This window comes from Notolabrus celidotus, chromosome 13, assembly GCF_009762535.1.
Source record: "Notolabrus celidotus isolate fNotCel1 chromosome 13, fNotCel1.pri, whole genome shotgun sequence".
In the NCBI taxonomy this organism is placed as follows: domain Eukaryota; kingdom Metazoa; phylum Chordata; class Actinopteri; order Labriformes; family Labridae; genus Notolabrus; species Notolabrus celidotus.
The window spans coordinates 27,902,070-27,918,198 of NC_048284.1; the positions used below are offsets into that span (position 1 = coordinate 27,902,070).

The 16,129-nt window shown below is 40.0% G+C and overlaps 1 protein-coding gene across 4 annotated transcripts in view; it reads left to right on the forward strand.

Moving 5' to 3' along the window:
• The window catches only part of disp1 (dispatched homolog 1 (Drosophila)), a 90,275-nt gene continuing 74,146 nt past the window's right edge, over positions 1-16,129 (forward strand). For 2 of the 4 annotated variants that reach the window (XM_034699334.1, XM_034699336.1), the window contains exons 1-2: positions 1-162; positions 3,632-3,716. The gene's annotated coding sequence lies outside the window, so the exon portion shown is untranslated. Of the gene's footprint in view, positions 163-766; positions 844-3,631; positions 3,717-16,129 lie in introns of those variants that run through there. The other 2 variants (XM_034699335.1, XM_034699339.1) reach the window with 2 other exon arrangements.

Genomic DNA, 16,129 nt, shown 5'->3' on the forward strand with positions numbered 1-16,129 from the left:
GCTGCCCACCCAACATGGTTTGATGCCTGAAGAGAGAGTGGACACATCGGCACCCAGCACAACACTGAAGTCACAGACCAGGATCCCTTCTCTAATCCTCCAGTGGATCACAGCGTGTCTTTGCTTTCCTGCCCGGTGGGTACCTCCCCCCCTCCCCCCCATGTGAGTATGGACTCTGTGACACACAGAAACCTCTATCCGTGCAGGAGCCAGCTGTTCTGATCGGCGGTGTTAGCTGGCAGCGGCTAGCAGCTAACATGAAGTGAGCTAACATGGAGAGAGCACACAGGAGCTTTGTTTTGGTGGGAAAGTAAAACACTACACCCAGAGTTTGAAGCACTCTGACAATGAGACAGTGTGTGTGTGGCTGTGGAGTCTCTCAGGTGAGATCAGGAGAGGGGATAAGGTATCAGAGGTTATCGCTAGCTTGGCTGATACTGTGATTTGACGTTAAGGCCGAAGCTGTAATGATAAAGCGATCCTACAGGGACTGACTCAGGGACAGGGTCCAGCCTAGACCAACACTCAAAACTTCCAACCAGATCTGAACTAAACCCCTTTGAAAGTATGTTTTGGATTCTCACTGACGCCATGTTAAACTAATACAAAGTTTAAAACTTGAAATAACACTTCATGTTGCACAGCATAACCTGAGCTGGTTTGGATGTGATAAACATAATCTTTTGTACAGCCCCTTCTGCTTATTGTTTTAAAGTTTAGAACTACTATAAAGCAAAGCCTAACTGGACTCCTGTTTCCAGACTCTGCGGGAGGCTGTCTTGATCCGGATCTTGTTTGCTGCCTGAAATCCCAGTTTGGTCCAGGATGCTGTTTTGATAAAAAGTTGGTTAACTAATTTCTTAGACACTGCCCACTACACCTGCCTCACACCCAATGGTGGAAAAAGTCCAGGTCTTCATTACTTAAAGCTGCTGTTGGTAGGAATGGTGTAAAAAATGTTACTTATTTTCTGCTGTGTTTGGAGAAAAGGTCATAACACCCATCTATATTCATCTGTAAGCTGAGTAATTTGAGACTTTTGCGAAATCTCTGCATTTTCCAATGCTTTATATTATTCCCCTTGTTCCCATTATGATGGACCAATCATAGCTAATCTCCAATACTCTGTCCTGATTGGTTAAGGGGCGGCCCCTACTGAGTCCGGCACTATCATGACTGCATACACCGATCTGTGTTGAGGGGCTAAGAGGAAATCTGTCTGGGAGGGGTAGTGTTGACATTCGATGTCCCTCTCTCTGAACAGATGTTTACTCTGTGACTAGAAACAGCAGCTTTAAGTCAAAGTATAGATCCTCCTGGTCAAACATTACTCAAATACATGTGAAAGATGTTCCGTCAAATTATTACTTAAGTAAAAGTCCAGGAGCCTCATGTACAAAGGTTGCGTACACACAAAAACGTGGCGTACGCTGTTTTTCACCTCAAAGTACAGATGTATCAACAGTGAAGTGACTGTGGAAATGTGCGGTGCCTCACTCCAACTTCATGGCTGGTGTACGCACGTTTCTACAGCTGTTGATCCTTGCGCACAGATTCATACATCAGGATATTTTTTTGCGTGTGACGTTTTCTGGATTTGAGCGTACGCCATGTTTCAGTAGGAAATCCGTGCAAGTCTTTGTACATGAGGCCACTGGAGTACTTGCTTTTAAAAATACTGAAATATTCAAAGTACTTTTTAAAATACACACAGCGTGAGTGCAATCAAGAATGCATGGGTGTTCATTCTGCTTTGTTATGTTTATCTAGAAAACATGATTTCATATCTAAAAAGTATACCGTGAAATATAAAATAAGTTACTACAAGCACAGACAAGTCTCAAATTTTCATCTGTAATAAAACCAGTGTGTTGAACACAGACCTCCACATACTTTCTCAGGTTAGATGCTGATGTTTTGTAGGCTGTAATGAAGTTTGTGTGGTAAACAGATTAGAGATTTACAACAATACCAATCATTCTTTATTTCAAAACCTCTAACGTTGGTTTAAAATATGTCCGTGGTGCTAAGTTAGAGAATCATCATCCTTCTCGGTCATAGCCATCATCACCAAGACTAAATGAACGGACTGATCTGAGTAACGTTTGATCTATGTTTCCTCTACGTTCAACTGAGGTACAGCTACACCACTGAGACAAACCAAACACAAGTACACCAACAGTTTACAGTCTTTGGAATCTGATTTCAGGAAAGAAAATTCATCAGCTGACGTCAAAGCAAAAGTAGTGAGTAACTAGAGCATCGATAGAAATGTAGTGGAGTCAGAAGTATGATATTTGTCTTCTAAATGTAGAAGAGTAAGTTCCCCCAAAAATAAAACTCAAGTACAGTACAGATACTCAAAAAATGAACTTAGGTATAATACTCAAGTACAGACAACAAACTCTAACCCTCAAAATAGTTTTCAGTTTGTCATTTCCACCAAATTGTACTCTAATCAAACATGTCTTTATCCAGTAATGATAAAGCGTGTGGTGCTGAACAGTCAGGATAGCCTCAGACTTTTGTTCAAACAGAAAAAAACAAGACATATTGGAAAAATGTGAAAACCATGTGCATATGCTCTGTCATTAGATAGTTCTAATAGTGTTCATGTACATTAGTAAACTAATCCTCTTCAGTTAGCTTCTTAACAGCACTCAAACGTGACCTGCAGTTCTTGAGCCAAATCATAGTTTTGAAGTTAAAGAGGGAAAATAAAGGGCAAGGAGGCCTGAGTGTGTGGGTCGTACTGAGGAGAGGAACTGGTTTTGAATCTGCATGATCTATGAAAGGGTAACTCTGTTTGAGACAGTCAGTTGTTTTTCCACAGCTTCATTTTGTCTTGTCTGGACGAAAATCGGAATCCTACTAATGTGAACTAGCAAATATTCTATTGTTGTCTAAAGAATCAATGTAGCAACTACAAAGAGACAAAAGCCACTGAGAGGCTGAGGTTGGGCCTAGTAAACTGTCTGATGTGCTAAAGCAAACAATCTCTGATCCAAAAAATACGTTTAACCTTTTATTAATGAAAAAAGATAATCAACTTGTGATAAAGTGCACAAAACTGATGATGGAAGTGATCACAGTGATCAACGAAAATAGCAGTCAACAAAAAAATACAGCGACCCAGCTCATCCCCTCTCTCCAACTCCAACAATAGGAAACAGGTGGCTTAAATGAGTAGAATTTCCCCACCATATGACCTGCTATTTACCAATCAACGTGATAACACAGTAATCCATACCATAATCAAACAATGGAAATAACACTACAAAAATAACAATAACCTAACCTAAACCTCAAAAAAAGATAAAAAACACATTTAAATCCCTAATTTGTGGCTCCTACAATCAATATACTTGTGTATTATAAGGAAACCTGATTTACATGACATGAGGCCCAAGTCTAAACATTCCATTTCTTCAATTCACCTGAGGCACTGTGTTGTTGTTGTTGTTGTTGTTGTTGTTGTTGTTGTTGTTGTTGTTGTTGTTGTTGTTTTGATAACAATAAAAATGCCATTCTCAGTTCCTGTTGGTCTGCAGTTATGTTATAATCATATCTCATCTGCTGGGAAAATTTTACTCACTTTGTTTCTGTGACTCTGTTTCTTTCCTTATCACAGTTTCTTGGATGCTGCAACGTGAGGTCATCACATCGCTGTCAGAAACAAGGAAACACAAACACGCTGCTCATCTGAAGAAATCACAGTAAGTACCTGAAAAAGGTTCAACTGACCTGAACTCTCTCAAACTCATACCCTAATCTCAAGTTACATCTCCACCTACATGTTTCACCACCAAAGCTTAATTATTCCTCAGTAATAGATAGATAAATAGATAGATAGATAGATAGATAGATAGATAGGTAGATAGATAGATAGATAGATAGATAGATAGAATTTATTGATACCCTATTGGGGGAAATTTGTTTGTTCCAGCAGCTAACAACACAGGACAGGAGAATACAACAATGTGCTTACATAGTTAAAAAAAATAGATAAATAAATAGAATAAAAAAAAATAATAGTAATAGTAATAATGATAAAGTGAATATATATGATAATAATGAAAAAAGTGAATCTAAAACAAAATATAGTAAATATAACAGATATATACACTATGTACACTTCTACACTTCTATCTTATGAATCGATAGAAAAGTAAGAAAAAAGTAAATTTGCACCAGGTTTTTATGAGCCTACACAGTATGAAAAACACACTCAGAGCGATTCAAATATGAGGTGTTTACCGTCAGTTTGTGTGTGTGAATCATAGATCATAGATAATGACCCGGGAAGACAGAACATAGTGCAAGCTCACATAATAGCTGCCATGTAGTGAAAGGAAAGATGACTAATGGAGTATGTTTCCACACTGTGGTTGTCTTGCAATTCTCACATAAGCTCTTTATAATAATAATATTCTGCGTTTTTTTTTATTATTTTGTGTTGATTTTTTTATCATCCCGTGCATGAAGTCAAGTATTTTCTTTTACTCTGAGACCACTAGGGGGCAGTGTTATCCTTCCTGAGGCCTAACACCAACTCCACAGCACAGACTTCACAGAGTCAGTCCTGTGTGTGTGTGTGTGTGTGTGTGTGTGTGTGTGTGTGTGTGTGTGTGTGTGTGTGTGTTTGTGTGTGTGCGCCTTTTTGGATGTTTAGAAAGGGTGCTTGTGTTATCTTCATATCTCTTTGAAATGTCTGTTTCTTAAAATTCATATTTGCAATATCCATGCAAGTTGCCTTTAAATGCAAATTTGCAGGATTTGGTGTCCCATTTAAATCATAGAACTAAAAGTAATGCTACAATATGTTCTTTTCTCATATTCTCATATAACAATATTCTATGATAGTGAGACTGACATCTAACTATTAGTTACCAGCACAGCACCATTTCTTTTCCATCAATCTTTCTCTGTAAGTAACTTTTATTACGACAAAATTACCCCATGTTATCCCAGCAAAGAACCCAGAAGCTTCTAGCACCATTAGAACTATAACTATAGTTCCTCTGTAATCTATAAAGCTGAGCCCGTTCCCACAGCTGTTATCTAGGTTCACTTTCTGCAATTTGGAGAGAAAATATAACTAAAGAATCAAGCCAAGGCTCGCCTACTGATTTCCAGATAAATGTGTTCAGCTCAGAATCAGCTTTTTTGCGTCAGTGATATAGGGCTCACATTCGATTCCTTCTGACCTTATTCTCATGGCTCTTTCATGTCCCTCGCTCCCTGTCAACTATCATTGCATATTATCCTGTAATGTCTCTCACCAACCCTTTCCTATCTCACTATGAATCCGTCTATCCTGACTTTTAAAACTCATGAACAACTGGCCCAAGCAGCTGGCGCTAACAACTTCTTTCCCTGTCACTTTTTGGTCCATCCTTATTTTGGCAAGAATTTCTGTATCATTTTCTTTTGGCAAGCCAGTTGTTGCTGTTTCTAAATCAGTCTTTATGATGTCCAGAGTTTTGTGTTGCTCTGGTAAGCTTGCTTTAATTGCTTCAGTCAGTAAAATTACATCCTCTTTAGAATGAAATGTCCTTTTGTATTTTGGGATTTTGTCATTGTTGGCAAAATTGCTACGTTTGTCACGAGCATCTCGTGATCTCTGAATTTCTGTGTTTTCTCTTAGTGATTTTACCACCAGAAGTATCTGCTGAGCAGGGTGTAATCACACTAAACACAAGATTGACTTTTTTCAATATCCTGCTGCTTATAGTCGTCTCAGGCAAGATACTGACCCTCCAATTTCTTGTGTGACTGAGTGGATGAAGATTAGATTAAACATGGTAAGCCTCAGCTTTGAGCATCGTCCATGTATGTGTGTGAATGCTTCTCAGTTTAAAGAGCTTTGAGTGATCAGAGACCTGAACATTGCCATATAAGGTCAGTCCATTTAACATTTATCATCCATCTCAATTGCCTGAGAACAAATCAGACTTTTAATCTGCTCTTTAATAGCCTGGTCTGAAATGGGTTTGGTCTGTCTGCTGATGATATGCCATAATTTCTCCTGAATATAAAACTTTGCAATTCATGGAGGAAAATATTCAGTAAGTAGAGGAGTGAAGAGGAGAGGAGCTGACACTCAGACAGTCGTCTTATTGTGAGGGTTAGAAAAAGAGGCGATAGATTCTGGACCTTTCTAACAAACCTAACCTGTGTTCAGTCATGAGCCGTGTGACAGCAGTATCCCTGGTGTCCTTTTTTTAGTTTCCTGTTTTAGCTTGTACATTTAGAAATGCTGACTGAAAGTGTTGGATGAAGGAGACAGCTTGTTCATTTTAAATAATTTATGATTTTAGTAAAGCAACTCTAAGCAATGCTTGTTACATCTCAAACATCTAACAAAAATAAACCCACCTTACAGTCCTTTTGCTGCTGTTCTGTCATTCAATCTCACCCCCTGTATGATGAAATGGAGTATGCAGTTACTACTATACTAGACAATGTCATAAAAACACTTTTAAGTTGTGATCTTATACTTCGAGTTGATTTGTTTTATTATTATCATTAAGATGTTTTTGCCAGTGGCCTTGCGGTCTAACGCTGAGCTTTGTTCAGACTTGCGTTTTCGGAACTCAGCATGAAGCAGGACCGCTGGACAGCTGGAGTCATGTGACCAAGGTTTTCCCGCTGCAACCACTGAATCAATAATTGCTGCTTATTAAATCCTGCTCCTCTCTTCATCCATGTTGTCTTTCTGGTCCTCTGAAAACCTCTGACCTGTTGACTCCAGGCCTGGCTCAGCTCATCATGACGGTTTGTTGTTGTAGTTAAGTGAAATACGATCTGGTGATAACACACAGTGTTTTATTCTGAAAATTAACCGGATGTTTTCATTTTGTTTTGGTGCCTGACTTCCTGTCCCGCTCCATCTGCTCTGTGCTGATTGATGAGTCGTGCTCCGGCATCCGGCAAAAATAGAAGTCTTCCGTATCTGATCCGGAGGACTCCGACCTGCTGGAACGCAATGGAGCGGATCCAGTGGAAGTGAACACATTGACTAGAATAGAAACCTATCAGATCCGGTGCTGTGACGGACACAGATCTGGTGGAATCTGGCAGTAAGGCTGCCCCATATACAGAGGCTATAGTCCTCATCACAGAGGTCACTGGTTCGCGAGCCGCGACCATTTTCTGCATGTATTCCCCCACTCTCTACACCCCACATCTTTCATCTGCACTCAGACAGACATCTAGACAGGAGTTAGGTAAAGGATGTTAAGCAAGCAGGCGGATGGAGGTCTAAGGTTTCCTTAGTCTCTCACTTCCCTGTTCCTCATTTATCAGCTCAAACGTTTTTTACCCATGCATGCAAAACCTTGATTCTGTTGCCCCCCCCCCTGTTTCAGTTATCTGAATAAGTACTGGAAAATTCCTCTGGCCTCAGACTCTGAACCATAGACCGTATAAATAATGGACGTAGTATCCGTGAAGTCTCCAATCTGTTTCTAAAGCGCTGTTTTGAAGCCAATCGAAGAAGCCGATGGAGAAATGAGCTCTTCAGACCAAAGCCATTTTTGAACTAGGCTGTAAACATGTTTATTAATGCTGCAAAGATGTGGTTTCCTGTGTTTCTGCAACCAGCCTCAAGTGGACGCTTGATGAACTGCAGTTTATAACACTTTCACATGGGCTTCATATTTTGAGACTGGAGGTTGCTGCTTGATCTGAACAACTGTTTGTTCAATGGTAATCAAATGTCGTCCATGTTTGTGTTTTTCAGAAGGAACATGTTCAGCTTTAACTCAAGAGCTGCTCTCATGAAGAGTCAATGTCTTGTTTGTGTATGACCTCTTTCTTGTCATGTTGTTTTCTTAGACATGATATCTAAAGTCTGTCCTTGTGTGAAGATGTATTCATACAATACATAAAGCTGAAACTCCATCACTCAGAGAACTTCTTAATTAAACCCCTGACTAAGAGATTGATTCTCTGATTGTATCTGAGCGTATGTCTGGGGTGTGACTCTGGCACATAAAGGATCCCGAGGCACGACTTCTATCATTGCATCTTGCAGCCCATCCATCACATCAGCTCCTCTCAGTGTCTTTATGGAGCTCATAATTGAACTCAGCCAGCCTGATGCTCTTTTCCCTTGGTTTCTGGGCTTTAGATTATATAAATCAATAGTTCTCTTGAAAAAGGCATATGTGAGTTATTACAGGTTCTGGCCACTCACTCTGCTTTCAGAGTCAGCTATTGACCTGTGTGGAAAGAAGTGCACTAAGAAACCCCCCTGGCTCTCTCTGTTCTGCTTGAAGCAGACCCAGATCCTGGCCGTATCACTGCCTGCACCACAGCTGTCACTGTTTGTATATTTGATATACTGACGGATGCTGAAAAGGAACAGGTGTTGCGCATTAGTGCCACTATTTTATTCCACCCCCCTCTGAAAAAATGTAGTGTGGTCAATAGAGTTGTCAGAGTGTATCATTGTAATATATGGCCATGTGACTTTAAAACTGAGCTTTGCTACAAAGCATTTCCTTCACAGTTCTCCTTCTGAAAAAGGAAGGGGCACAGAGAGGGAAAGTGGATGAATGTGGTGAAGGTGGACTGACCTCAACAATAGATTAGAAACATCGGAATGTCTTTGAACATCAACCTATTCCTGTCCTGCTGTCTCTTCTTGGTAAACTCTTACGGTGCGTATTGACTTCATGGGAATATCAACCCCAGATGGAAACTTTGCCATGTTTGGTTTTTGAATTTGTGACCAGTATGTTAGTTTGAGGTGGATAATATTTCACAACCTTGTTGCCTAATGTTTTCAATAATATGACGACTAGTTTCTTTATTTTTTTCTTCTACAAAACAAAGTGAAGGTGGTTTCTTTTTGGTTTTGGGTTTTTTCTGTTAAACTCAATTGTAATTTAAACTCAAATACCAAAGCTAGCTTGTGTTTTTGACTCATTAACTTTCAGCCTTAATTATTTGTAATATCTGGCTAATATTTGACACGTTTTAAAATCTCAGCCCACTCTCAGCTTCCAGAACACCTTTTCACTTCCTTTATTGAAGGACTCTTGGTTTTTGTGTGTGTGAGTCAGAGAGTGAGGGTGAAAGCCAGTGGTTGCTTCACATCTTCCCTTGGTTGTTTAGCTCTTCAGACAAATCCCCACAGACAGGCCCCGGTTCCCCCCACAGGGAACAGTCTCATTAGGATTTGTTGCACAAACTGGAGAATGTTGACTGGCTGAGGGAGCAGCAAGGCCTTCCCTTCCAGAGACACATGTTCCTCGCTGGGGCCTGACCCTAGAGCTATGGGGTCTTGTCCAATCATATTTGGCTCATTTTGCTATGTAAAGAGGAGCTTAAGGTTTTGATAAATGGACGGCCTGTTGAGGCCACAGAGGGGTGACATTATCATCACAACCTTGCTACCAGAGGGGTGACGTTGGTGTGGAGTTGAGCGAATATGGCCGACTGTAAAGTAAATCAAAGCTGTGAATAAATTCCTGAAATACACTAAATAATCCGCTTTACGGTTCTCAGCTTGATGTTATCTCATTGTCTTTTGCCCTGACCGTCAAGGAATCGATCAGAACAGGATGGACAGTTGATGAATTAATAGATCGTAGCTGCCATGAGTAGTGCAGACAGACTTTGTTAGCTTCACCTTTGATCTACATATCGACAGAAACAGAAAAAAGGTTGAGTTGGCATGAATGGTATTAGAAAAGTTCAGTGACTGTGTATAAGATACGAGTGTGTCATAAGAAGGAGAACAAGGCTCTTTGTGCTGTCTGCAACATTTCTGCCAGCTGTTCTGTTTTCCAGGCCTGTCCCTCACTTTCTTTGAATCCCACCACCTTCCTGTTTCTCACACTAGAGAGCCGATATAGTAAAGGTGCTCTGAAGTCGGCCCATTTGTGTTGAATGGTTGAAAGGGCTTGCCCCCTCAGGAACCATGTGAGCCAATTTGAGCAATGCTGGGCATATGGAATATGTAACTCAACACTGAGTCTCAGGGCCTCTCAACATTTGCCTCTGATTTCCAGCAGGCTCTGTTTCATCACTCAACATAGTCGATCCTTTTTCCTCACTATATTCACATACAGCAAATTAGATAATATTTGCATAAAACAACATCATTTTCAAGTTTCAAAAATTGATATGTTGTCTTTTCAATATTTTCAATTAAATAAAGGTACACTTCAAAGTACTTTGCAAACCATCAAAACCTGTTTTCTTCAATATTTTACAAACTGTCGTAACTTTTTGGAATAGTGGTTGTAAGTTTAACCAGCAAGTAATTCTGGCTGGTAAATATTAAACCTAACTAATAAACCAGACTATACCGTCTGCTTAGCTTAGTCCACACCTTGAAATTATCTTCACCTGGAGTTACGGAATAGAAACAAGGAGGAATATTTTGTGTCAACACACTTGTCAACACTTGCCGGTGTTCTGTTTTTAATAACCTCAGCAAAATGTTGAATGCAGTGCTTTTTACAACTGTTTCCAAAAATCACTGGGATGCTTTGGATAGTGTGAATAATTTCAATTAAAAACTCCCTTTTTAATCGAAACAACCACACACACAAAATATCAAGGGTTAAACTGAGAAACTCAACCCTTTCTTTTATTTTTGATCAACTCTGTTTATTTATTTTAGAAAAATGACATAGTGTACATTGTAATCACATTTGCAGTAGCAAGTAGGTACAATGGCTAAGCAGCTACACACAAATTTAAGTTAGGATATTCATACATAAATGTACATCCACATAAAATAAAATAATACATAAATAAATTAAATCAAAAAATATAAAATTGAAATAAATAAAAACCAACCCCAGAACAAACTGAGAAACTGAACCCTTTCTTTAGAGATTATGCCATCACATTTAAAAAAGTTTGGACAGTGGCAAATGGCCTATTGCGTGATTGGGCATAAGAAAAGCATCCCAGATAGGCTATGTGTTTCTGAGATAATGATGGAGAAGCATTCACCCCGCTTTGAAAGCCTGCACTGGCAAATAATGCAACAATTTAAAATAAAGTTATCCACGTAAATTGCAAAGAACCTAGTGTTTTCATAATCTCGAGTACATAATGTCATTAACATTTCTGATAATCTGGAGAAATCAGATCAAAAGAAAGAGAGCTAAAAACTGGCATTAGCAGACTGTGATCTCAAACAGCACTTCATTAATACTGGTCCCCACTCTGTAGTGGAAGTCACTGCATGGGCTCCATAACACTTCCAAAAACCCTTACATGGAACACAGTTCTTTACAGCACTCACTAATGCAAGTTAGAACTCTACCATGCAGAGATGTTACTCATACAGATCCAGAAATGCTGCCATCTTATCTGGGCGAAGTGGATCACTGTCATGTGATCAGCTTTAGAATCATAGATATCTGCGTCATCCTGACTTACCCTTTGAAAATATTTGCAGCTTTATGAAACCTAACAAACAACAAAGCTGACCTGAACTGTTGAGCAGCTGAAACAAGAATATGAAAACAAAAAGACAGCAATGGGTCCCGAAACACTTCAAGCACTTTGTCAAAAAAAGAGGTGATGTAACAGAGTGTTATAATGACCCCACTGTCCCTACTTCTTTGAAATGTGTTGAGTAATTGCATTCTTGTCTTGTACTAATAGTTTACTTTAATCTAAGTTCTTCTTGTACCACTGTCAGTCCAATCAAATCAATGTTTTTATGAGCACATGAACTCTCATGCTTAATGTAAAATCTAAGGAGGGTAATAATTACCTCATGGAAACAAACAGATGATACACAATATGAGTAAAACATTTCCTACGCCTTAATGGCTGTAGTTTCATAAAGCCTGGAGACTAAATCAAATCTTTGGAGCAGGCTGTGGATCCAATATTATGAGTGAGTGTTTCAAAAACCCTGCATAAACCTAGTTCTACCTCTGTAATGTTCATTTAGCATTGTCTGTGTCTTTATGTTCTTCTGCTATATTCTCCTTAAAGGCGTCCAGGAGTCTGAAACTTTAATTCAATAAGTGATAAATTGGAAAAATGTGCAACTGAGGCATATTTTGGGCATGCTAGCCAGCCAGAGAGACATTTTTAGAGAGCATTTCTTACTCCCCCTTTTCAACTTAACTGCCCTTTTCCCTCCTTCAATTTTTCCCCCGTTGCATGCTGTAAATAGTCCCGGGGTTCCATCTGCTTTCATGCCGTAAAACAATTAAAATAGCGTTCATTAGACGGACACAGTCCAGAAAGGGTTCAGCAGGGTTACAGGAGGGAGAAAGAAAGAGAGCTATCTTGGACCTGGCCCAAAGCCTCTGACCCTGGAGGGCCTGTTGTTTTTATCTCGGCACTGAGGTAGACAGAGTGATGAAGAAATAGATGGAGGAGGAATGGAGGGGGGTTGTGGCAGAGGTCAGACTCATCCATTTTTTACTTGGTTTAGTTTTATGAATACTTATTTTGTGGCTTGAGCTCATTTCATGTAGCACGACTCTCTTTCTCACTTTGTGTACTCTTTCTCTTTTGAACTCCTCTTCCTTTCATCCTCATTTTTCTGTGTTTCCTCTACGTCTGTCTTTGCTTTCCTTCTTATCTGACTTCTATTGCATTTTCTACTCTTTCCTCTCTACCTTTACTCCATAAAAAACTGTGAGAAGCAGTCTAAAGTTGAACTGATAGGACTTATAGAGCACGTCTCTTGGTACTCAAAGACGCTTTACATAAAGTGCAAAAAATAAAATAAAGAATAAATAGAACAAAACAAAACAGATGTGGGGAGGAAGTAGAGTTCATGTGTTGTAGGCTTTTTTGAACAGGTAGGTCTTGAGGTGGTTTTTGAATGATTGGAGTGAGTCAGAGTTGCGGATGTGTGGAGGGAGAGAGTTCCAGAGACTTGGGGCAGCGATGGCAAAGGCTCTGTCCCCCAAGGTGCAGTGCTTGGACTTGGTGATGGGGGACAGGAGATTGGCATCGGATGATCTGAGGTGGCGACATGGGGAGTGGCGTTTGAGGAGGTCCATCAGGTATGAGGGGCCGAGGTTATTGAGGGCTTGAGCGGGATCTTGAAGTGGATTCGGTGCTGTACGGGGAGCCAGTGGAGGTGCTGAAGGATGGATGTGATGTGGGCTCTGGAGTGGGAGTGGGTGAGTAACCGGGCAGCTGAGTTCTGGACATATTGTAGTTTTTGGAGGTCAGTGGAGGGAAGGCCGTAGAGAATACTGTTGCAGTTATCCATACTGATGTTCAGTGTCAGGACCAGCCCTGTGATCTGAACTTCTTGAGACGACATTTCAGCGTACCGGTCCATCTCAGCGCCCAATAGCAGTTCATGCAGCGTGCAGTGGCTTTCCCTTCTGCTTTACCTCTATCTCTCTCTGTTTCCGTCTTTCTCTGGAAATAGCGGCGTAGAGTGACGTATGAAATGACTTCTGGCAAAATGATGGTGTAATATAGGATTAAGATATTTGCCTGAACTGATAAATATATACACTACCAGTCAAAAGTTTGGACACACCTTCTCATTCAATGTTTTTTATGTATTTCAATTATTTTCAACACTGTAGATTAATACCAAAGACATCAAAACTATGAAAGAACATATATGGAATTATTGAATGAAGAAAAAAGTGTTAAACAAAGCAGAATATGTTTTATATTTTAGATTCTGTAAAGTAGCCCCCTTTTGCCTTCATGACAGCTCTGCACACTCTTGGTGTTCTCTCAGTCTGCTTCATGAAGTGGTCTCCTGGAATGGTTTCTAATTAACATGAGCCTTGTCAAGAGTTCATTTGTAGAATGACTTGCCTTCTTAATGTGTTTGAGACCATCAGTTGTGTTGTTCAGAGGTAGGGTAAGTACACAATGGATAGCCCTATTTAACTACTGTTGTAATCCAGATTATGGCAAAAACTGATTATTTCATAGTTTACATGTCTTCAGTATTAATCTACAGTGTCGAAAATAATTAAAATAAATAAAAAACATTGAATGAGAAGGTGTGTCCAAACGTTTGACTGGTAGGTCTGTATCAGACAATCTGCCTGCAGTACTTGCTCCTTGATCGTGTTTTTCAGGGGCATTCTGAATTTTTCTTTGGGCTGTTTTGCCCTTGCCCATGTTCTTTTCGGAAGCTGCCTGCAAGTAGAAGTGAAGGCTGGTGGTGCTAGCTCTGCTAGTGTTATTTACACTCGGCAAACCAATTTCACATTGTGATCCTGTAGAATCTGTTATCCCATGTTTGGTTGTGTTGAATTTTGTTTTCTAAATGTGACCCAATCACCTTTGTACATTCCTAAATTACTAAATGTTCAAACTTCTATGAAATAGTCCCTTTGGAACATCCTTTGTTCTGTTACAAATAAGCACACACAACACACCAACACAACACCGGCAGCTCTCCTCTCTTTATACACACAGTGGCGTGTCCCAACCCGCCGTCTGCCGTTTCTCTTGCCTGAATGCGTCTGATCTTTTGACAGTATTCATCAGCAGCACGTTTTATGTAGAGACCCAAAGAACACAACTTACGTTTTAAAATCTATCTCCTGACATTTGGTTATCACAACAGATGATCTATATGTGGACGAGGCTTGTTACTGACGTGGTATTTTGTAACAATCCAAAACTAAGATAGTGCAGAAAGACATCAGAAGCTAAAAGCTACACAACTCTGTTAAAACAACAGGAATGCACATTATATAAATCCTCTAAGATAATATCTTAACTGTTGTATTATCGATGTGTGAAATTATAATAACGAGTATGTCAATCAGCCACTTGTGACATAGACTGTATAATAAATGGACGTAGTATCCGTGACGTCACCCATCTGTTTCTGTAGCGCTGCTTTGAAGCAGAGCATCAGCGGGTGCCATATTGGAAATGTTGGACTCAACCTAACTTCGTCCGAGCTAGTGTGAAGTAAAGAGGCGGGCCTTTAGCCTTTTAGCTAACAGCTACAGGGTGCCCGCCTGTTAATTTAAGACAGCCATACCCTTATTTAGGCAAAACTTGTAATCCTAATATCTTTGAAATTGCAGTGTTGTAAAAAAAATTCACCCCCGTACAGTGTGTGCTGATCGAGAAATTGGCTATTCAGACCCAAACTGTTTTTTGAACCAGGCTATAAACTTGTTTATTGCTGTAAAGATCGGGTGTGTATGTAGTGTTCTGTGTTTCTGCAGCCAGCCAAGTGGACGCTCTATGAACTGCAGTTATGAGCACATCTGCATGGGCTTTATATTTTAAGACGGGTATATGCACACTTTTCTGATGGCCCATTTTGGATTAAATGTGTGTGTGCTAAAAGCTTATCAAGCTGGACATCCTGAAGTATCTTGACGAGACCTGAATGATGCTGTATCTCCATCATCAGTGGGTGAAACTCTCCTTGCTCTTGTCGCATTTTCAGGAGTAGATGTTTCAGTGTTTTCTTTTTCTTTTTTCCTGCTGCTTTGGCTGATCAAACATGGCAGCCCGACATCATTCAGGTCCTGCCGTTTTCTTTTTACTGCTGTACCAATCACTAAATGATTCAAACCCAACTCGGTCTCAGCAGATGTGTGTCTAACACGAATCTGGTTCTGCTAGAGGTTTCTGCCTGTTAAAGGAAGTTTGTCCTTGCCACTGTTACTTGCTAAATGCTGCAAAGTGCTCTGCTCATTGTGGATTAAGATGAGATCAGACTGAGTCCTGTCTGTAAGATGGGACCGGATCTTATCCTGTCTTGATGTTCGGTCTAAAGAGTCCTGAGATAACTTTTGTTGTGATTGGGCACTATGTAAATAAAGATTGATTGATTGATTGATTGATTGATTGATTGATTGATGTGACGTGTAGCATTTGGGTGAAAGTAAAAAGATCAGATACTGCATAGTCGTTAATGTATTCAGGCATCAGACCAATTGGTTGTTATTTATTGGGCATTTTAGCACCAGACATTTTGGGCGATGAAATCTTTATCTACTGGACAACTGCATGTGAAACTGGAGAAAGGCGTTATATACTGGCTGACATAACTTTCATTCTAGACCCAAGGGATGTTTTGAGCGGGTGGTTTGGGAGTGGTGTTGTGTTGTCGTGTCATGTTGCATATCTATGATGTGTTATGATGAAATTCGATAAAATAATTCTGCGAGGAATAGCTTAG